The sequence below is a fragment of the Lissotriton helveticus genome, chromosome 4_2, assembly GCF_964261635.1.
Source record: "Lissotriton helveticus chromosome 4_2, aLisHel1.1, whole genome shotgun sequence".
Lineage (NCBI taxonomy): Eukaryota > Metazoa > Chordata > Amphibia > Caudata > Salamandridae > Lissotriton > Lissotriton helveticus.
In genome coordinates, this window is record NC_136064.1 from 13,340,362 (window position 1) to 13,363,602 (window position 23,241).

Sequence of the window (23,241 nt, forward strand, 5' to 3'; positions counted from 1 at the left end):
AGTCTCGAATATCACTGATGTGGATGCCTGAGGCGTGGACATCTCTATGTTACGTTTCTGCGCTCCTCTTGAAAGGACATCATGGAAAGTATTGATGTCATCGATAGGCGACACTCTGAAGGGAGGTACGTCCGAGAGAGTAGGGAAATAATCCCTCTTTGAGGAGTGGGCCGAGGAGGATGTCCAAGAAGGAGATCTTTGTCTTTTACGATGACCCTGAGATGATCTGCATGGAGGTGCCTTACTACGGTGATCCCTAGGAAGAGTGGTAGGTGACCGGTCAGCAGCCTGTACTAAACGTTCTAGAGGAGTTCTATGTAGAGGACTTGAATAGACCGTAGGTCGCTGCACCTGTCCTGAAGGTTCTTTCGGCCAATTATGGACTGGAAGAAGCCATCTGAGAGAAAGGTGGACACAAGGAGATTTGTGTCCTTTTGCTGGTGGCGCCATGATCCACTGAGATTTTTGTGCCTGACGCTCAGGAGACTGAGAAGATGAGAGCACTTGCGGAGAGTCTGAAAAGTCGGAGTTGTGAGGAACAAGGCGACGCCGATAATAAATGCTGTGAAGTCGAGCGGCTATGGGCTACTAGCACCGACGTTGAAGATCTTGGTTTTGACACCGACCGTGCAGCTTCTTTCGGTCTCGACGTCCACCGGTGTTCTGTCGACTGAGATTTACGTTTTGAAGCCGGAGGATGAACATCCCTTGGAGTACCATGACTCTGTGTTGAGCGAGGAGAGAGTGACAGAGAAATCATTCTCAACATCGAACCCTTCGACCTCACTGATCTCGCTGTCAACTTTGAGCGTCTCGCGGACCCCAACGGAGAAGTTTGTCAACGCCGGAGGTCTTCTCGACGTCGCAGGGGATTGCTGCCTCGCCGTGGAGCTTCGTCTAAAGTACTTAAACGGAGTTCCCGAATCCTTTTTCGCCATGGACATAGATCTGGTCCTCGACGTTTACCGCCACCTTGTTGATGGCAACGGAGGAGTTTTTCTCATCGTCTAACGCCGACGATGGAGAATTATGTCTAGACCTTGGGCGGTCTCACACCAACGGAGATCGACTCCTCGACAACGATCGTCGCCGGGTTGACGACGGTGGAAAACAATGTCTCGTCGTTGGGCAGTCCCGCACCAACGGAGATCGACTCCGATTGTCGCCAGGTTGACGACGGCGGGGAAAGATATCTCGACGTTGGGCGGTCCAGCACCAATGGAGATCGACCCCTCGACACCGATCGTCGCCGGATCGGCGACGGCGGAAGGTTAGACGGTGACGCACCTTTCTTCTTTGACGATGACCGATGTTGAGCCCACCGTCGATGGTCTCTTTGTAGACGTTTCCTTCGCCGGTGGAGGCGTCCACCGAGCAAGACACTGATAAGAAAGCAGATAGGAATCTTGCACCCGGAGGAAGATCTGGCATTTTTCTTCCTCTGCCTCACCGGAGACCTGCCTCTAGATGAAGATTTACCTTTCTCAGCCAGTCCGTCCTCTCTGTCCTTCAGAGTACGCTTGGATAAGGACTGACAATGTTGGCAAGTCTAGGGAACATGAGAAGCAGTAAGGCAAATTATACAGATTGGATGAGAGTCTTATTTTGCCTTCATACAGAGAGGGCATTTCTGGGAGAGAAAAATCGCTAAGCTCTTTTGAAAATAGAAAAAAAGCCCAACAGGCAAAAAATTTCGAAGTAATAAGGTTTTGTTGAAAAAACAGGAGATCATTTCTGACAAAAAGTAAAAAATTAGAGAGCTTGTTAACCAGGGTCCTAATTGAAGGAGCCAGAAAGAACAACTGACCTAAATGCCACCCCTGAGGCATGATGGAAAGCTAGGGGTCATGGCTGCCAGCTTATTTGTGTTTCTATGGGTTGGCTGTTCAGGTTTTCTATTCTACTGGAATTACAATGCAACCTTTAGAGCTGACAATGCCTTGTTTTCTCTTTGCAGGTTTATGGTTGCTAATGTGCATTAAAGCAGTCTAAATGTCCATGGTTTTCCTGCTTTATTTGTGTATGTGTGCAAAGAAACATTTTACAGCATTACTGTGGTGTATGAAAGGCTGCATTGATTGTATAATTGATTGTATAAAAAATGAAAGAATTTGTATATATATATATATATATATATATATATACATATTTACACACACACACACGCATGGGCGGGAATAAGGAGAAATTTTGTTTCATTACCCCAAGGCTTGAACAATTGCATAAGTGTTAAATAGTAAAATTCTCTCTTACCTGGATTTTCGCAACTGAGTTTCCTGAGGTTAATAAGATTACCTTTGGCATGTTTGACTAAACAAGTCACATCCAATTACTGCATATTTTTCTTTTATATTTTTTGTAACGTTCTTTTTAAACCTGTAATATTGAAGTATTTCATACAGGCACAAGTTTTCAAGATATGGACTTCTGTTGGTATAGTAAGTATCCAACATATCAGTCTTGACAATAGCAGTACTTTCTAGTTCATGCTGTGCTAAGTATTCAATTTCTTGTAAAGATTTCAATACTCTATTTCATGTGGAGGCAAGACTTACCCAAACGATTCCTCTTTTTCTGTTTCAGGGGATCCTCATCAATAGTCATAAGCACTGAATATTCCCGCCCATGTGCGGGACCCCGGAAACAATGTAAAAATATATGTGTAAAAAACACATATCTCGCTCCAAATGTATGTAAATACATATATAATTTTTCTCACACCAATGCAGCTCTAAAACCAAGGCTAGACAATGTAAACACTTGTATATGTACAGCAATTAGAAAGGAAACAAAAAACACATTAGCTCAAATAGTCCTTGAACTTTGTGTTTTAATGAGTAAAAGCACTCATAAATCTTGAAAATTGCTCATAAAAGACATTGTCAGCCATAGGCTGCATTGAAAAGTAAATAACACAGAAACTGAAACCATTTTCAGTTAAAACTGGCACCGTGCCTTTAAGGCAGCCATGACTCCAGGCTTCCCATCATGCCTCAGGGGTGACAGTTAGGTCAGGTGTTCTTTCCGGCTCTTTCAGTCAGGACCCAGGTTAAACAGCTCCCACCTTTTTTTTTACTTTCTGTCAAAAATATTTGATGTTTTCCTTCAATTTTTGTATTCATATGACGGCTTTTAGCCTTAGAGAGCTAGTGCTACCTTTTTTGGGCTAAAAAAGGTTAATTTTTTGTCAAAAATGTCTTCGCTTTTTGATCCCTGCCCTTCCTGTGGGAAGAAGAAAGCTAAGACTGATACACATCCTGTGTGTATCCTCTGTCTTCCTGACTCATTCTGCAGAAAGCTGTGATCACTGCAAGTCCTTGTCAAGTAGAACTCTCAAGGACAGAGAAAAAAATCAGGATGTATGGACTTTCTGAGAGAGGTAGGTCTCTAAGAGACAGAAAAAGCAGAGGGCGCGGTCGACGTCGAGAGATGTCCCGATTTGCTCTCCATCGGCGTCGGGATCGGCGCCAAAGGTTCCACCGACAACGACGACGAGTCAACTCCCCTCGACGGTGAAGATTTCAGCGTAGAGAGTCAAAGTAACTCCGCTGCCGTCAACCGGGAGATGTGCAGCGTCGAGAGAGAGAGAGAGAGGTTGTCGTTGGAGCATGGCAGCTCGACATCGAAACCTCCGCCGTTGAAGCCTCAGGTCCAGTCTTCGGCGTCGAAGCTTCCGTCAACGCCTAGTCATCGGCGTTCGACGTCGAGGCATCCTCCGTCGGCGTCCCATCATCGACGCTCGACGTCGAGGCAGCCTACATCTCAGAGGTCCTCAAGAACAGCTTCAGCTGCGGAAGGTGACCAGGGCTCTCCAGTGAGCATCAGTCACGCTGCCAAGAGGAAGAGAACTCCAGAGCATCGTGGTTATCACAGTTGCACGGCTTCTCCTGTGAGCCTGTCTTCCTCATCAGGTTCATCTTCCGGCCCTGATGTGATCATTTATACGTCGGGCGGCGAAGGATCAAGGCATTCTCCTTCACCTACTCCACATGGGCGAAAGGATGTAACTCCTGCACGCTCTCCAGTGAGGGACGCCGCACAGCAGACTCCTGCCGTCAGACTGTCTCCGCGATGGTATGCACCGCTACACCACTGGGCTACAGACAAGGAGACAGCGTCTCGATTGCAGCAGCCGATCTCTAGGCCTAGAGAACGGTCTCGCTCTCCGGTGAGGTCCAAAGGAAGGTCACGCTCCCCGGTTCGCTGTAGGGAAAGATCACGCTCCAGGGTTCGATCCTCCAGGCTTAGATCAAGATCTAGGAGCAGGAGGACAGAACAAAGATCACCTACTACCTCTTCTTCTCCGACACGCTCCCATAGAGACTACTCTCCCACTCTGACGGATTCCCCGCCATCAAGGGTATCTCCGATCGATGATATCTTCACCTTTCAGGACATACTGGGTAGAGGGGCTCTAAAACTGGGAGTTCCCTTAACAACTCCGCAGGTCAAGACCTCAGTGATTTTTTAAACGCTGCATCACAGGTCGGCACCTAAACCCTTTTTGCCGTTAGTGCCTGGTATTATAGATCCGGTGATGGAGGTATTCCTCACTCCAGCAACGGTCAAAGCGGCTCCGGCAAGGATCCTGAAGAAATACAGATCTCCAGAGGAGGACCCTCTGTTTCTAAGAGCTGATCCGCCCCCAGACTCAGTAATCATCGCAGCAGCGAAGTCCAGTGCAGTTTCCTCTTCTGCCACTGTACCTCTGCACAAGGACAGCAAGACGCAAGATTTGTGGGGGAGACGAGTCTGTAATACTTCAGCGTCTTTTCTTAAGGTTTCCGACGCAGAGGCCCTTTTGGGGCGTTACGATAGGTCCCTGGGGGATTCTCTACAGCATTTTGTTGACAAACTCCCTCAAGAAGACCGTAAGGACTTTGAGGAGATCCTTCTGGAAGGCAATCAAGTCTCCAACCCAATTATAAGTGCCGCAGTGGACGGGGCTACCCTGGCGGCGCATGGATATGCCCATGGAATATCGGCAAGGAGATCATCCTGGTTGCGCCTAACGGCTTTAAAACCAGAAGCCCAAGCGCGCATTCTGAACTTGCCCTTTTCAGGGACTTTACTGTTTGGAGCGAGCACGGACGAAGAGATGCGGCGCATGAAAGCAGAGCTGGACACTCTCAAGGCAGTAGGGTTCGAAAAGAAAAAAGAATTTAAAAAGATATACCGCTCCTACAACAAGGGCTCTTCAAAACAGCGGGTTCAAACCCCCAACTGGCAGAAGAGTCAAGACCAGCAGGGTCAGCAAAAGTCCCAGTATAGAGGAAAGCGTAATTCCAGAGGAGGAGGAAATCAATGCCAGGGCAATAATACCGGCAAAGCCCAGTCAAAGCAATGAGTCTTTCCTTCCCCCAGCGCCGTGGACTAGTCCAGTGGGGGGAAGCCTTGCGGGTTATTTGGAAGAGTGGCGAAACATCACAAACGACAGATGGGTGTTATCTACACTTTCAGTCATCAGCCTCCACCTGTTCCTCCGATGGCAACATCGAATTATCAGTTACACCATCTGCAAAAAGAAGTGGCCACTATTCTCGAGAAGTCAGCCATCGAGAGAGTGCCAGTGTCTCAAAGAGGAAAAGGAGTGTACTCCCGATATTTTCTGGTCAGAAAAAAGGGACAAAAGAATTCAGACCCATTCTGGACTTGCGAACTCTCAATCGGCGCGTCAAAAAGGAACAATTTCGCATGTTGGCGCTTCACCAAATATATCCACATCTCAGGAGGGGAGATTGGATGTACTCGCTGGACCTCCAAGATGCCTACTTTTATGTTCCAATACACCCCAGTCACAGAAGATTTCTTAGGTTCCAGGTGGGGACCTCCCACTATCAGTTCAAAGTACTACCGTTTGGGTTGAAGTCGCCTCCCGGGGTGTTCACGAAGTGTGTTGCAGTGGTAGCAGCCGCTCTATGCCGCAGAGGGGTCTTCGTATACCCATACCTGGACGATTGGCTGTTGAAAGGTCCTTCCCCAGACAGCGTAAGAAGTCAGTTCCAGACTTGCATAGAGCTCTGCCAGCGACTAGGGCTACATGTCAACTTCGGAAAATCAGTCTCTCAACCCACCCAAAAGATTCACTTCCTAGGAGCTCTATTAGACTACGAAGTAGGAAAAGTGTTCATCTCAGAGGAAAGGCAGTTTTCGATAACCCAGAAATGTCAGCTGGTACTTCGCAACAAGACTCAGAAAGTGTGCCGGATTTCCTCCCTGCTAGGGTCGATGGCATCATGCATCTTCCTGTTGCCGAATGCCAGACTTTGAATGCGTCCTCTTCAGCAGGATCTGGAGGACAAGTGGGACCAACAATCTGCTCGCTGGGACGATCACATCACTCTCTCTGACGCAGCTCGAGCTTCCATTCCATGGTGGACCAAAAGACAAAATATGCAGGTAGGAGTTCTGTTCCATCAACCTCCCCCTGTGCAGACACTGATCACGGATGTTTCCCTTCTAGGTTGGGGAGCGCACAAGGGTCAACTACAGGTGCAAGTTCTGTGGTCGCACAAGGAAAGTACCTACCACATCAACATGCTGGAGCTGAGAGAAGTCCACCTACCTGTCAAGGCGTTCCTTTCCTCTTTTCACGAAGCATCAGTTCTAGTACAGACGGACAACACCACCACAATGCACTACTCGAACAAGCAGGGGGGAACACGCTCACAAACTCTGTCGCTGGAAGCACAACGGATCTGGCATTGGCTTCTGGCTCGCAAGTTGTCCATCACAGCAGTCCACCTCCCAGGAGAGCAGAATGTGAGGGCGGACGCTCTAAGCCGTCATTTCGACAACAGGGAGGATTGGGTCCTACACGACGCAGTGGTAGAAGAAAGTTTTCAATCCTGGGGTCGTCCCACCATAGACCTGTTCGCGGACGACCAAAACACAAAATGCCAAGACTTCGCCTCCAGGTTCTACCGGCCAGGAACGAGACGGAATGCTCTTTTGATCGACTGGTATGGGGAATTTGTGTACGCTTTTCCACCCCTTCTGTTGAACCCGAAGGTGGTGCGCAAGTGTACACACACTCGTGCACAACGATGATCCTCATCGCCCCGGACTAGCCGAGGCAATGGTGGTACATGGACCTGCTTCACCTGTCAGTGACTCCTCACAAGAGGCTACCATGCAGGCCGGACCTGTTGTCCAAGATGGACGGGAGGATTCACCCAACCTTCCGTCACAGAGCTTCGCAGCATGGCTCCTGAGGTCATACAGTACGGGCATCTAGGGCTGCCAGAGGACTGCATGTTCATCCTAAAAGAGGCAAGGCGGCCCTCCACAAGACATTCTTATGCATGCAAGTGTAAGCGATTTTGTATGTGGTGTATACAGAATTATCATAATCCAGTTCAATGTTAGGAAGAAGCAGTTCTTCCTTATTTGTTATATCTGGCTAAAGCAGGTTTAAAGTTTAATTTTATCAAGGTGCACCTAGCTGCTATAACAGCTTATAGGAGGTCACCTTCTCAAACCTCTTTTTTCCAGTTACCATCGGTCAAGGACTTCCTGCAAGGGTTGAAAAAAGTGTACTCTCCAGTGCGTCCTCCTCCGCCCTGGGAGTTGAACCTGGTGCTATCAAAGCTAATGGGTCCACCTTTTGAACCCTTTCATAAAGCTACTTTACAACATCTTTCCTGGAAAGCAGCTTTTTTTGTGGCAATCACGTCCGCTCGTAGGGTGAGCGAAGTTCAAGCTCTCTGTTCCACTAAACCCTATACAGTGTTACATTTGAATAGAGTGGTGCTAAGGACGCATCCATCTTTTCTTCCTAAAGTGGTGTCAGATTTTCATGTAAATCAGACCATTTCTCTGCCCACTTTCTTTCCCAATCCCTCTACTCCAGCTGAGAGGGCTCTGCATTCTCTAGACCTGAAAAGAGTTTTAAAATTCTATCTAGATAGGTCTAAGGGTATTCGTCACTCTGATCATCTCTTTGTTAACTGTGGATCGATCAGAACAGGTCATTCTGACTCGAAACGTTGTATTTCTAGATGGATCGTTTCATGTATTAAGCTTGCTTACCAGCTAGCGCAGAAGCCCCTGGAGTTTTCTACCAAAGCGCATTCCACCAGAGGGAAAGCTGCGACTGCGGCTTTCCTCAATAATGTACCCATGTCTGAGATCTGTAAGGTGGGACCTGGAGGTTCGTCCATACATTTACCAGACATTACTGTCTTGATTCTGAAACGAGAGCAGATACCCAGGTAGGCCAGGCCTCCTTGCGGAATCTGTTTAACAGCTAATTTGGGCTGGTATGATTGGTCTTTTTAAGTTGGGTCATGTACTTCTCATTCACCTGCAGGTGGTTGATGGGCTTGCTATTCTATTCAGTGCTTATGACTATTGATGAGGATCCCCTGGAAGAGAAGGATAAGTTACTTACCTGTAATCCTAGTTCTCTTCCAGGGGTATCCTCATCAAAGTCATAAGCACACCCACCCGCCTCCCCAGGTAATTGAGACATGTACGTCTTTGACTTGTGGTTCAGCCCTGACTTCAGGGTTATGCAAGGAACAACTGACCTAACTGTCACCCCTGAGGCATGATGGGAAGCCTGGGGCCATGGCTGCCTTAAAGGCACGGTGCCAGTTTTAACTGAAAATGCTTTTAGTTTCTGTGTTATTCACTTTTCAATGCAGCCTATTGACAATGTCTTTTATGAGCAATTTTCAAGATTTATGAGTGCTTTTACTCATTTAAACACAGCGTTCAAGGACTATTTGAACTAATGTGTTTTTGTTTCCTTTCTAATTGCTGTACATATACAAGTGTTTACATTGTCTAGCCTTGGTTTTAGAGCTGCATTGGTGTGAGAAAAATGATATATGTATTTACATATATTTGGAGCGAGATATATGTGTTTTTTACATATATATTTTTATATTGTTTCCGGGGTCCCACACATGGGCGGGAATATTCAGTGCTTATGACTTTGATGAGGATACCCGTGGAAAAGAACTAGGATTACAGGTAAGTAACTTATCCACTTTGATTATAAACTGGCTGAGCTCAAGCGTTCCGAGCATTCGTAGGATCTAATCTCTGTATGGGAAAGAATTTTCAAAATGAAGCTGTACAATTTCTTGCTAAGACTCTTCGCTGCCGGAGTTTCTTCCCACATTTTTTTTATCTCTGTCTTTTTGGATTTGGTAATGTATGACTTAGCGAGCAACAGCAATTAAATAATCTGCAACATACTGAATATCCATATTTGCATGCCACATTTTCAAAATAAATGGATTGCAGTCAGTCATGTACTTTGAAGCTTCTGTTCTTTTTAAGTTGTATGAATTCTTGGGAGATTTCAGAGTTATTGTATGTCTTACTGGTGAGAAAAAAAGATTTACCTTTCCTTTAGAAATTATAGGACGTGGAAATCCAAAACGACATTTTGTATAACTTTTCCCTTTACATTTGTATTTTCGTCTGCAGTATTTCTCACAATGATGACTTTGAAAGCGTACAACTTGTTGTCTCAGGCTCTTTACTCAACCATCTCTTGGAATGGCACGTGTAACGTACTGTTCGATGAAAGACAAAACAGTTAAATCATTATCTGTTCCAAATTTCGGTGCATTTTTTAATCATAATAGCATGTGTATATGAGGAGCACCTCTGGCTTGGTACTCATGTCGCCAAACGAAATCTGCTACCTCTCCAAGAGGTGGAATGTTTTTATTGCATATAAATTACATCATAGCTTGAAACCTATAGTTAAAATACCTGCACATAATTGCAGGATCCATGGAACAGAGTTCTCCAGCTGTCTTCAATTCAATGTAGACTTGTATGTATTCTAAATCGGCCAGTTCCTGAGCAATAGGTACCAACTCTAAGCTGTTATATACTGCTCTAGATAATTAGTTGCAAAAGTATTTACAAATAACTTGATCACTACCCAATTCAAACTGACCTTCTACCAACAAATAAACACCAAATTGATGCCACTAATCAATTTACTTTTTAAATATAAATCAACATTCCTAGTTTGATTTCTATAGTGAGTACGTCGACAACAAATACAAACCAGGGGGCCGATGAGGATCGCGGTTTTCCCGCATCCTCCGGGCCGGCGGAAGCCACCGCCGGCCCGGAGGATGCGGGAAAACCGCTGGGGAGACACAAAAGACCCACCGCCAAATTAGGATGGCGGTGGGTCTCAAAATCTGTCCGCTGCTTTTCCGCTGCGGTCGCCTTCCGACCGCGGCGGAAAAGCTCTAACATGGCGGGCGGTGTCTATCAGACACCGCCAGCCATATTAGATGGCGAAAAACAGATGCCTTTCCGCGGCGGATTCTCTGCCGTGGAAAGGCATACGGTGAATGTAGGAGAGTGGGGTCTGCAATCCTATGGTCACCCCAGATTTTTGCTTTTTGCTTCACTGGTTTACGACTTTCCCTGGCTGTGGGGCTGCTAATCAGACCCACAGCCTAGCTGTTCTCTCTCTAAATTGACAACCATGTACTTTAGGTGCATTTACCAATTGGTACTGGGCCACCTTATCAGTCCCTGTACAGTGTACCTTAGGTATCCAGGGCATAGGTGTACCCAGGGCCTACCAGGAGCTGAAGCATGTATTATGCCACCCCTGGCTGGCCATCTAAAACTGACACAACTGGCTGCACGACAGCTGGGGCAAGGTGGTGTAATCGCCCTTTGCTATAGATATAGTATACCTATATCTAACCCCAAAATGGACACCTATATTCCTATCAGTCACTCCTATGGCAGGCCTTATCAATCCTGAAGGCAGAGTGCTTGGAATTATGTGAGATGGTGCTCTGGCATGAGCTGAGCCCGTCTGCAGCTTGCGGAACCAAGTCCTAATAGCTGTTCCATGATAACGCTATACCATATACTCTTAAGTGCATTATCAACCTCGCGGTTAAATGCTAACTCTGGTATAACATTATCAAAACATGTCGAGTAAGGTGTCATACGAATTGGAATACTACCCCCTCGCCAATTCTGGCGACGGGGGTAGCATTCCACCCTTTTAGAGGGACACGACATGTATGTAACTGTGAACCCCGGTTAAAGTTAACTCGAGCCTCAGCATCACAAAATGGATGCTGCCACCACAGACACAAGTCTGACCTCCTGCTGCTGGGAGTCCTTCCAGCGAGGGAGGCTTGGACAAAGGGTTTCCTGCCTTGGGAGGTGCTAGCACCACCCCAGACAGGATTTTGTGTATTGGGTAGGACCGGCCTGAAAGGAATGAGACATGCCTGGGGCACACAAGGTGCCCTGTGCATACACCGGCTCAAACCAGTTGCTGGGGCACCCCTGCCCCTGTTCTGGCAGGAAGCCGGACAAAGGATAGGGGGTGTAACCACCCCCCTTCCTGGTCCCACCCAGGGGGGGGAGCTAGTCAGTAGTGCAGCCCCCTTTAGGAGAATCAAGGTAGGAATGGTCCCATTCCAGGTTAGATTAATCCTGAACTACTCTACAAGAAGAAACTCTGGACTTCAACGTTCTGCTCCACAGAAGACTGAAGAATCTTCCTTGTGGGCAAGGAGTGTCCACCCTGCAACTGCAGGCACCATCAAGCGTCCGGCGGCTTCCCTTTGTCGTCTTCCTTCCAGGATCCAGACTTCAGAGCCCGACGAGACCCGGATTCCCAGACCTCTCCGACCTCAACTCACATCTGCAGCACAGCTGAGATCCATGGGTGCGACGAGTCACGTGGGACCGGCCATCTTGGAAGAAACTGCACTTCGCTTCCAGCACGACTCCCGAGGTAAACTCGACCAAGTGCTTTGGGGATTGAGAAGCCCCAGCCCCGAGCAGCCCCTGCACCGAAGATCAGCCCTCCAGCATCCACGAGATCTGCGTGGGGCCCTTCTGCTTGTTTGCTGCTCGACGCGTTGTCTGGTCACTTGCCGGCTGGCTAGTGGCCTCCTAGGCGACGAAACCTTGAAATCTTCACTGCTGGTCTGATTGCTCCAGACTGGCCCTTGCTCCCTTCCAAAAGAGGGGCATCCCGGACTCTCCTAGTCCGCACCAGGCGCCTTTTCCACTCACCGCGTGGGTTGCCTTTGCCAAGGCCTGTTGACGCCGAACCTGGAACCAACACCGCCGACAGCGAGAGCCTGCGTGGGACAGCTCGTGCCTCCATCCTGGTCGTCCAAGACACCTCCTGGTCCACGTGGCTGCAGAGTCAAGCGTCCACTCTTCACTTGATCGCGACGACGACATCAGGTTCCTTCCTGGTTCCACTCCAGTCACTGGCTAGTGACTGAACATTGTCCCCTCTGCTTTCAGGTTTTCAGCATCTCTGATCCACCCTTGGATCACACCGGACATCTTCCTCCTGGTCGCCTGCAGCATCTTCTCTTTCAGGCTCCATTGACTTCAACGCAGAAACCCGACACGACTTCGCACCTATGCACCCGCAGCCCGTGGGTGAGGTAACAAGAGCATTTCGGTGCTCAAGGGTAGCTTGACTCTCCTAGTTTCCAGATTCACAGTCGTTTTAGTCCTAACTAGTCAGGATTGTCCTTACTCACCTTTTCCTTGAACTGTACTGTCCATAGACGTTGTTACGCATCCCGCGTGCGAGTTCACACTCTGCACCCGCGTCCCGTGGGCCTCCTATTACTAACCTAAGGTTAGGATAGCGTAGTCCCAGAGGTCCTGCAGCCTCTGGATAGCTCCATTTCTTCTATCGACTCTCACATTCCATTTACTTAGTATATGGTTTGTCGTGCCCCTGGGGCACCATTGTAATTTTGTGCAACTTATCGTATTTTTCCTAAGAGATTGTCATGTGCTTAGCCCTCTGACCTCATAAAGAGTTCAGAGGTGTTTGTTATTAATAATTATACTGTTTATTTTCATAACAACCTGTGTGGTGTCCTTTCATCTGGTATTCAAGGGGTTACATTGTGGTAAAACAGCTGGCTTCAGATGCCAAAAGAGTTTAGCCTAAGACTACTTTGTCCATGCTACCATTGGGATAGCTGGTCTATAAGGTTGACTTACAACCAATCACCATAAGGGTTGTTTGGACTGATACAAGGTGATCACTAGAACTAGTGAGCATCATATATCAGGCAAACTTTTCACATTGGTGTGCAGCGGTTGGGATTTGAGCTTGCTGTTGTTTTTACCATGTATAATCTTGAAATATCATTTGAAAGATCACATAAGGTACTATAGGTACATATAACAAGCTTAGAAATACTCTGAGTTCTACTGAACCAGCTGTTGTAGTAGAAAGGGCTTACCACACCCTGACTACAACTCTTAGCAAGGGATCAGTAGGAAAACCCATAGTGTAGGTAGGTGCATCACTTACACCTCACTAGGAAGAATGTCTACCCACGGAGAGACTTCAGAGACTCCCCTAGTGGTTAATGACCCTCCACAGGTCCTTTCCAGATATGCAGCTCTCAGTTTCCAGGAGATTAGACAATTGTGTACCTCCAGGAAATTGAAACGGGGTTCCAACCCTACCACTCCTTTTCTGTTAGGTCTCTTAGAGACATATGATGCTAGAAAGGCCTCTAACCCAGGCCCCTCTAATCCAGACTCTAACCTCCCTGAAACTGAGAATGTAGCTGAGGAGGAAGAGGAAGACTTATCTGAGGATGAGGCAGACAATGGGCAACCTTTAGTCAGCAGACTTACAAGGGCCAACTTAGACCTACATAGGGAAGGGACTGGGGGACCCCCAGCGCTAACCCTAAGCAGGCCTAACTTTGGGGGTTAGAAGAGATAGATCTCATTCTAGGGACTCCAATAGATCTGTGCACTCTCGTGCCTCTCATGCATCTGCTCAGAGGAGGCTGACTTCCCCTCAGAGGAGAGAGCATGAGGCAAAGATGAAGGAGGCTAATCTGAGGATCCAAAGGGAAGAACTTGCCCTTGCCAAAGAGAAGCTTGCCTTTGCTAGAGAGCAACAGTTGAACGGGGTAGTCCCCACTGGTGGCAGCAATATCCCTAGGGATAGAGACAGGAGTTTTGATAATAGACACCCGAGTAAAATAGTGCCCTCCTATAAGACAGGAGATAATATCCACAAGTGGATAACTGCTCTGGAGAGGGCCTGCAAAGTACAGCAGGTACCCCAGAGTCAGTGGGCAGCTATATTGTGGCTCTCCTTTGAAGGTAAAGGCAAAGACAAGCTCCTCACTGTTAGAGATGAGGATGCTAATGATTACCAAGTCTTGAAAACTGCACTGATTGATGGGTTTGGCTTAACAACTGAACAGTACAGGTTGATGTTCAGAGGCACCCAGAAAACTCAGGCTCAAGATTGGACTGACTTTGTTGATTGTGCCACTAAGGCTTTGGAAAGCTGGTTACTGGGTAGTAAAGTTGCTGATTACACAGGATTGTATAATCTAATTATGAGAGAGCAAATCTTAAATAATTGTCAGAACCAGTTGTTGCATCAGCACTTGATTGACTCAGATCTGACCTCTCCCCAAGAATTGGGAAAGAAGGCAGACAGATGGGTCAGGACCAGGGTCAAGCAGCAGAACCAGAGTGGTGGCCAGAAGAAAGCAGACCAGAAGGGTAATGAGAATAAGCAAAATGACCAGAATTCTTGAACAGGGCCCCAACAACCTAAGGAGGGTGGGTCCCAAAATCCCCAAAAGAAGAAGAATGATGGTCCTAAGAAACCATGGTGCCAATACTGTAAACGTAAGACTCACTGGTTTAGTGAGTGCACCAAAAAAGGCCAAACTCCTACCACTACTGTCCCTAAGACACCTGTGCCCCCTAGTACAGTTAGTAGTGGTAGTGTACCTCCCAAGGCTATAGTTGGGTTAACCCTGGGAACTGAGGTGGGTTCTTACTTAGTGTTATTTGAAATGGCTATGAGAATAATAGCAAATAATGAAGACAGAAGGGTTGGAATAAATGCAGTGATGGTCATCTTTTTCTTTTTTCTTTTCTATGATTAATGGCGGGATTATTTAAAGTTTATAAGCTGGAATGTGAACGGGCTTAAGGAGGATAAAAAGCTTAATAGAATTTGTGAGTTTTTGAGAAAATCAAAAGCCCATATTATTATGTTAGAAGAAACACATCTTGACCAGAAAGAATGTAAAATAGCCTTCAAAAATCAAAAATGGATACAAGATCTCCTCTGCTCAAATCAAAGCAGCAAAATTAGGGGAGTGGCTATCATTGTTAGAGTAAATAGTGGGATAAGGGTGGAAAAGTATGATACGGACGACACGGGAAGATGGCTGACTGATTTCCTAACTATTAATAATATGAGGTTGACATGTGGAGTGTATTATGGGCCAAACCAGGATTGTCCGGACGCATTAATTAGCTTAAAATCTAGTTTATCGGAGCAAGACACACCTATTATTTTAGGAGGTGATTTTAATTTAGTTTTTGATTCGAGCCTTGACCGTACTTCTAGGGTTGTCTCTCTTCCTCTACCTAAATCGAAGAGAACTTAAAACCATCATGAAAGAATTTAGTCTCTTAGACGAATGGAGAGTCAAAAACCAGAAAAATAGGGATTACTCATTCTACAGCCACAGGCATAAACATCACTCGCGTATAGATTTCTTCTTAATCGATCAAGGGCTCTTATCTAAAGTCATGACCACTTCCTATGTTCCAGCAATATTATCGGACCATTCAGTAGTAACCCTGACTATAAAGATTCCGCAGGGAGGGCAGGTTAGAAGGTGGACATTAGATAGATCGATATTACAACAGGAGGAAATCAGGGGAGATCTGAGGAGACAGATGGAGGAATATTTTATGTTTAACAAGGCCACCGCACCTGACCAAATAGTGTGGGAAGCTTTCAAGACTTTCTTGAGGGGCCTATTTACTACTATAATGATAAGGAGAAGTAAGATTAGAAAGGAAACAGAGAGGAATTCATTACAGGAGATCAAGCAAAAAGAGCAACAGCTGCAGAAGGCTTCATTCGAACAACATGTTAACATACACATCTTACAACAAGAGTTAGAAAATTTGAAAGCTAAATATCAGGCGAATCTTGATAAGGCTATCAAAGAGAAATGGGATTCAAGTAAACTTCGCAACTTCTCATATGGGGAAAAGTGTGGCCGCCTTCTTGCACGGAAGGCTAGGTCTGATAGAGCAAGAAATCAAATCAACGGCCTCAGAGTGCAAAGTTCTGGAGATGTCTCCTATACTAACGAGTTAATATCGGAAGAAGCAAGAAGATATATGCAGACCCTATATTCTGAAACTAAGGATAAATCTAATCTGGATGTAGAGGGATGGTTGGAGGGGGTCACACTTCCGCAGTGTCAGGAGGAAGACTTTGACTTTGTAAGATCTGAGATAAAAGAGGGGGAAGTATATAATCAGCTGAAGAAGATGGCAAAAGGAAAAGCTGCGGGCCCGGATGGGCTCCCTGTGGAGGTATATCAAATTGATGCGGAGATAATTGTCCCAGTTCTCACTTCTCTGTTTAACAAAATATATTTGGCTGGTGAACCTATTCCAAAAACTTGGCTGGAGGCCTCAGTTGCTTTGATCCTGAAGCCGAATAAGGACCACCTGACTATTGAATCATATAGGCCAATCTCGCTGCTGAATACTGACTACAAAATCTTTGCAGGAGTCTTGGCGGCGAGGCTAGCCAAAGTAATTAAAACTATCGTGCATGAGGATCAGAGGGGTTTCATACCAGGTAGGCAGATTAACGAGTTGACTTTTCAGGTCATCGCAGCAATAGACTATGCTACTGATAAGAAACTCCCGTTGACCATTGTAGCAATAGACGCCGCAAAGGCGTTTGATCTAGTCAATTGGGAATATCTCTGGGATGTACTGTCCGGTTTCGGCTTTCCAACCAACTTTATCACCTCTATAAAAGCGCTGTACCTGAACCCAAAGGCAAAGATTCTTGTAAATGGGATGCTCACGGACTGGGTTCAAAAATCAAGGGGTACTAGGCAGGGGTGCCCCCTTTCCCCCTTATTGTTTAATTTATATATTGAGCCAGTAGTGATTAAGTTAAGGGCAGATCGTTTAATAAAACCCTTTTCTATAACAGATTTGATTCTAAAGTTCGCCTTATATGCAGATGACCTTTTAATGTTCACTTCCAATCCTGAGGTAGTAATACCTAGACTTTTTGACCATGCAGAAACTTTTGGAGAGACCTCTGGTTATAGAATAAATAAGGAAAAAACAGAAATCATGCAATGGAATCAGGAGGTGGTGTTACCCGAAGCAACATCAAGGATGAGGTACCTTGGTATCCAGTTAGTCCAGGATATTACAGAGATACCGAAAGTTAATCTGGATAAGGTGTATAAGGATATTTGTGGACAATTACAGCGTTGGTCCGGGCTCCCATTAAACATCTTCGGGAGGGTCAATCTTATAAAGATGATTATACTGCCAAAGGTAACTTTCTTATTTAACTCAATACCCTTATCTTTTGATGCAAAGGAAGTGGGTAAACTACAAGGAAAAATAGGTTATTTTATTTGGAACTCCAAAATGCCCAGAATTTCTGCCAAGAAGTTAAGGAGACAATTAAAAATGGGAGGACTGGCGTTACCTGACATTCTGCATTATGGCCATTCCTTACATTTTAAAAATTTCAGAGTTATGGCAGGCAAAGCAGATACATCTTTTTTGGGACGTTTGTTTCAGGCAATACTGCATGGTATCCCTTAAGGCTATGAATATTTTTTTTTTTGTTTGGAGACCCCAGATTTTATAAAAAGGTCAGACTAAAGGTTTTAGTTACGGCTCTGAAGAATTGGGTTTTTTTCAGGAAAAAACTACAAATCCCATCCTATGCTCCTCAGGCCCCAATATGGGACTCTCCAGGAACCCCAGAATGTCTTAGAGATCAACTGTCAACCCCTCTTAAACTAGCAGGGTTGATGCAGTGGAGAGATTTACAAAATGACCAACAGCTATTGGGGTGGGATTCCCTCTTCATGTACACCGGAGGAACCCTTACAAGGTTTAAATATTACCAGCTATCAAGCTGGTGGTCTACTGTAACATGGGATTGTGCATCTAACCCGAAATTCGATTTTGTAAACAGAAAGGGGCGTTGGGATAAAGAGCTTTCTTTCTGGTATGAGGCATTGATGAAAAAGAGGGAGGTACTGATTTGGAACTTCAGAATCTCTGGGGAAATGTTGAGGGATTGGATGGTAACAAACTGGTAGACCTGTGGGGGGATTCCTTTAGTCTGGTGAACGGAATAGTAAAGTCAGCTCCTCTTAAACGAAACCATCTGTTCACACTGCACAGAGTGTATCTTTCCCCAAAAAGATTGACAAGGATCACAAACCTGCAATATAGCTGTCCACGGTGCAAATCTCTAGAGGCAGATGACTTACATATGTTTGTTGAATGTCCTAGTCTCAACCTGTTTTGGAAAAAAATCGAGGGTTTTTTGGTGGATGTATTAGAAACACAGATTGTGGTGTCACCAGTAATGATCTTGTTCGGCCTAGAGGCGGATTACCATCTTGATAATCTACAGACTAAATTTATTTTCTATGTGATGTTATTGGCAAGACGAGAAATATGTAAAGTATGGAAATCTGAAGATGCTCCCATTTTTTCTGAATGCTTAAAGTAGATTATATATATCAGTGAGTCTGATATAGCATGTGATAATTCCTCAGAGTTCAAGATCTGGGAGCTCCTTGTGGCATGGCGGAATAGATGAGAGTATTCCTATGATTTCACCTGGGTACTGTTGGTGCTTAGTCCTCAACCAATTCAGGGGCCGCAAAGTTTCAGAGGTTGAGGTGGATAAAGCAAACAGTAAACACTGGAGGGGGGTTTCTTTTCCTAGCTCCACTGGCATCAAATTCTGTGGCCGTAACATCGAGATGTCAGGGGGGGGGGATCCCCTTCTAGAGCACCCACAATTGGTATATGAGGAATAAAAAAATGTTTTAAAAAAAGATTTCCTACTCAGGCAGTTCTTGTTTGTACTGGGGACATGGATATGGCCCCTACTGTAAGTCCTAGTACTCTGGGCAAATACAGGCAAACGCTTTTAATTAATGGAAAAATGGCTCAGGCCTACAGGGACACATGTGCCAGTGTCACTATGGTGACACCAACATTTGTGGACCCTGACCAGATCATGCTAGGTTCAGATTACCTAGTGACCAATGCTAGCAATGTCACTACCAATCACAGTATGGCAGTTGTTAATTTCTCCTGGGGAGGGGTAACTGGCCTTAAAAGGGTTGTAGTTAGTTCAGACCTCCCAGTAGATTGTCTTTTGGGCATTGATTTGGAATCCTCATTGTGGTCAGATGTGGAGGACAGGACTCATGTAGAAATGCTAGGTCTCTCCTCACATGTCCTTGCTGTGACCAGGTCACAGGCCAAGAAATGCCCAGCTGAACAAGTGCTGGATCCTGGAAGAATGGACCAGACACTACCAAAGAGGAAGAGCAGTAAGGGTAAGGCTGAGCCGTCCCCCCTGCCTCAGGTTGAGGATCAGCCCTCTCAGGAGGCTGACCCAAAGACACCAGAAGGAACTGTCCTAGAAGAGCTTGAACCTGAACAGGTTGAGTTTCTTGGGACAGGGGGACCTTCCAGGGCAGACTTGAGGCAGGCACAGTTAGACTGTTCCTCCCTTGAAACCCTCAGACAGCAGGCTGCTGCTGAGGCTGCAGGGAATGCCACAGGTGCCCATAAGGTATATTGGGATGATGGACTCCTATACTCTGAGGCAAGAGACCCCAAACCTGGTGCTACCAGGAGGCTGGTCATCCCCTTGTCTCTTAGAGGTTTCCTTCTCACCTTAGCCCATGAGATTCCCCTTGCAGGTCACTTAGGCCAGAACAAGACTTGGGACAGGCTTGCCCCACACTTTTACTGGCCTCATATGTCTGAAGACACTAAAGAGTGTTGTTGCTCATGTGTCACCTGTCAAGCTAGTGGCAAATCAGGTGGCACAACAAAGGCCCCCCTGATACCACTACCTGTGGTGGGGGTACCCTTTGAAAGAGTGGGGATAGACATTGTTGGACCAATGGACCCCCCAATAGCATCTGGGCACAGATTTATACTGGTGGTAGTGGATCATGCCACCAGGTATCCAGAAGCTATTTCCCTTAGGACCACTACAGCTCCTGTTGTGGCCAGGGCCCTACTGGCAGTTTTCTCCAGAGTGGGGTTTCCTAAGGAGGTTGTCTCTGACAGAGGTGCAAACTTCATGTCAGGATACTTGACTGCAATGTGGAAGGAGTGTGGTGTAAATTACAAATTCACCACACCCTATCACCCACAGTGCAATGGGCTTGTTGAGAGATTCAACAAGACCCTCAAAGGGATGATAAAAGGGTTACCTGAAAAGCTTAGGCGAAGATGGGACATCCTTTTACCCTGCCTCCTGTTTGCTTAGATAGGTCCCACAGAAGGGGGTTGGCTACAGCCCTTTTGAGCTTCGATTTGGGCATCCTGTAAGAGGACCCCTATGTCTTGTGAAGGAAGGATGGGAGTTACCTCTCAAAAAGCCTAAGCTTGACATAGTGGACTATGTACTTGGTCTCCGCTCCAGGATGGCAGAGTACATGGAGAAGGCATCCAAAAACCTTGAGGCCAGCCAAGAACTTCAAAAAGCTTGGCATGACCAAAAGGCTGTCCTAACTGTTTATCATGCAGGACAGAAGGTGTGGGTGTTGGAGCCAGTGGCCCCAGCAGCTCTTTAAGACAGATGGTCTGGACCCCATACCATTATTAAGCAAAAGGGAGAGGTCACCTACCTGGTGGACCTTGGAACTGATGATGGGTCAGTAGATGGTGTAGTCTTTTCTGACAGCCTCTCTGAGCATCAACAAAAGGATTGCAAACAGGTTCTTCAATCCTTTAGACAGATGTTCTCACTGACACCCAGTCAGACAAACTGGTGCACCCAAGAGGTGGACACTGGTGACGGTCTGCCTGTCAAGAGTAAAATCTACAGGCAACCTGACCACGTCAGGGACTGCATGAAGAAAGAAGTCCAGAAGATGTTGGAATTGGGAGTCATTGAACCCTCAGAAAGCCCTTGGGCTAGTCCTGTAGTTCTAGTGCCAAAACCTCACACCCAGGATGGTAAGAGAGAGATGAGGTTTTGTGTAGACTACAGGGGTCTCAATGCTGTCACTAAGACAGATGCCCATCCAATACCTAGGGGAGATAAACTTATAGACAGTTGGCTTCTGCAACTTTCTTGAGTACATTTGCTTAACAGCTGGTTATTGGCAGATCAGGTTAGCTGAGGATGCCAAGGCCAAAACAGCATTTTCTACCCCAGGAGGTCATTACCAGTTTATGGTGATGCCCTCTGGTTTGAAAAATGCACCTGCCACTTTTTAAAGGTTGGTGAACCAAGTTCTCACTGGGTTGGATGACTTTTGTGCAGCATATCTAGATGATATTGCTGTCTTTAGCTCCACCTGGGAGGATCACCTGATCCACCTGAGGAAAGTTTTGGAGGCCCCGCAAAAGGCAGGCCTCACTATCAAGGCCACCAAGTGCCAGATAGGGCAGAGTCAGGTTGTGTACCTGGGCCACCTTGTGGGTGGAGGCCAGGTTCAACCCTTGGAGAGCAAGATACAGGCCATAAAGGACTGGGCTCCTCCAACCACCCAGACACAGGTCAGAGCTTTCTTGGGCCTGTCTGGATACTATAGGAAGTTTGTCAAAAATTATGGGTCCATTGTGACACCACATAATGACTTGACAAGTAAGAAAATGCCAAAGAAAGTTCAGTGGACAGTTAGCTGTCAGAAGGTATTCGATGACCTAAAGCAGGCCATGTGTACTGCACCTATTCTCAAGAGTCCTGACTACTCCAAAACCTTCATTGTCCAAACAGATGCATCTGAGTTGGGTGTGGGAGCTGTTCTATCTCAACTGAATATTGATGGTCATGACCAGCCCATTGCTTTTATAAGCAGAAGGCTGACCCCTAGAGAGAAACGTTGGTCAGCTATTGAGAGGGAGGCCTTTGCTGTGGTTTGGGCCCGAAGAAGTTGAGGCCATACTTGTTTGGAACTCACTTCAAGATTCAGACCGACCACAAGCCCCTCTTATGGCTAAATCAGATGAAGGGTGAAAACCTCATACTTCTTAGGTGGTCCATTTCCCTACAGGGGATGGACTTTACAGTGGAGCACAGACCAGGGACTGACCATGGCAATGCAGATGGTCTCTCCAGGTATTTCCACTTAGAACAGGAAGACTCACCTGGTCAAGGTTAGTTTAATGTCCCTAAGTTTGGGGGGGGGGGGGTTATGTAGGAGTGGGGTCTGCAATCCTATAGTCACCCCAGATTTTTGCTTTTTGCTTCACTGGTTTACGACTTTCCCTGGCTGTGGGCCTGCTAATCAGACCCACAGCCTAGCTGTTCTCTCTCTAAATTGACAACCATGTACTTTAGGTGCATTTACCAATTGGTACTGGGCCACCTTATCAGTCCCTGTACAGTGTACCTTAGGTATCCAGGGCATAGGTGTACCCAGGGCCTACCAGGGGCTGAAGCATTATGCCACCCCTGGCTGGCCACCTAAAACTGACACAACTGGCTGCAAGACAGCTGTGGAAAGGTGGTGTAATCACCCTTTGCTATAGATAAAGTATACCTATATCTAACCCCAAAATGGACACCTATATTCCTATCTGTCACTCCTATGGCAGGCCTTATCAATCCTGAAGGCAGAGTGCTTGGAATTATGTGAGATGGTGCTCTGGCATGAGCTGAGCCCGTCTGCAGCTTGCGGAACCAAGTCCTAATAGCTGTTCCATGATAACGCTATACCATATACTCTTAAGTGCATTATCAACCTTGCGGTTAAATGCGAACTCTGGTATAACATTATCAAAACATGTCGAGTAAGGTGTCATACGAATTGGAATACTACCCCCTCGCCAATTCTGGCGACGGGGGTAGCATTCCACCCTTCTAGAGGGACACGACATGTATGTAACTGTGAACCCCGGTTAAAGTTAACTCGAGCCTCAGCATCACAAAATGGATGCTGCCACCACAGGACACAAGTCTGACCTCCTGCTGCTGGGAGTCCTTCCAACGAGGGAGGCTTGGACAAAGGGTTTCCTGCCTTGGGAGGTGCTAGCACCACCCCAGACAGGATTTTGTGTATTGGGTAGGACCGACCTGAAAGGAATGAGACATGCCTGGGGCACACACAAGGTGCCCTGTGCATACACCGGCTCAAACCAGTTGCTGGGGCACCCCTGCCCCAGTTCTGGCGCGAAGCCGGACAAAGGATAGGGGAT

General features: G+C 46.5%; 1 protein-coding gene across 5 annotated transcripts in view; it reads right to left on the reverse strand.

Moving 5' to 3' along the window:
• LOC144752023 (uncharacterized) overlaps positions 1 to 23,241 on the reverse strand; it is a 351,397-nt gene that overhangs the window by 228,805 nt on the left and 99,351 nt on the right. For 4 of the 5 annotated variants that reach the window (XR_013593999.1, XR_013593997.1, XM_078639981.1 and 1 more), the window contains exon 1: positions 9,357 to 9,521. The exons of the other annotated variant lie outside the window; for it this stretch is intronic. The gene's annotated coding sequence lies outside the window, so the exon portion shown is untranslated. Of the gene's footprint in view, positions 1 to 9,356; positions 9,522 to 23,241 lie in introns of those variants that run through there. 5 annotated transcript variants of the gene reach the window in all.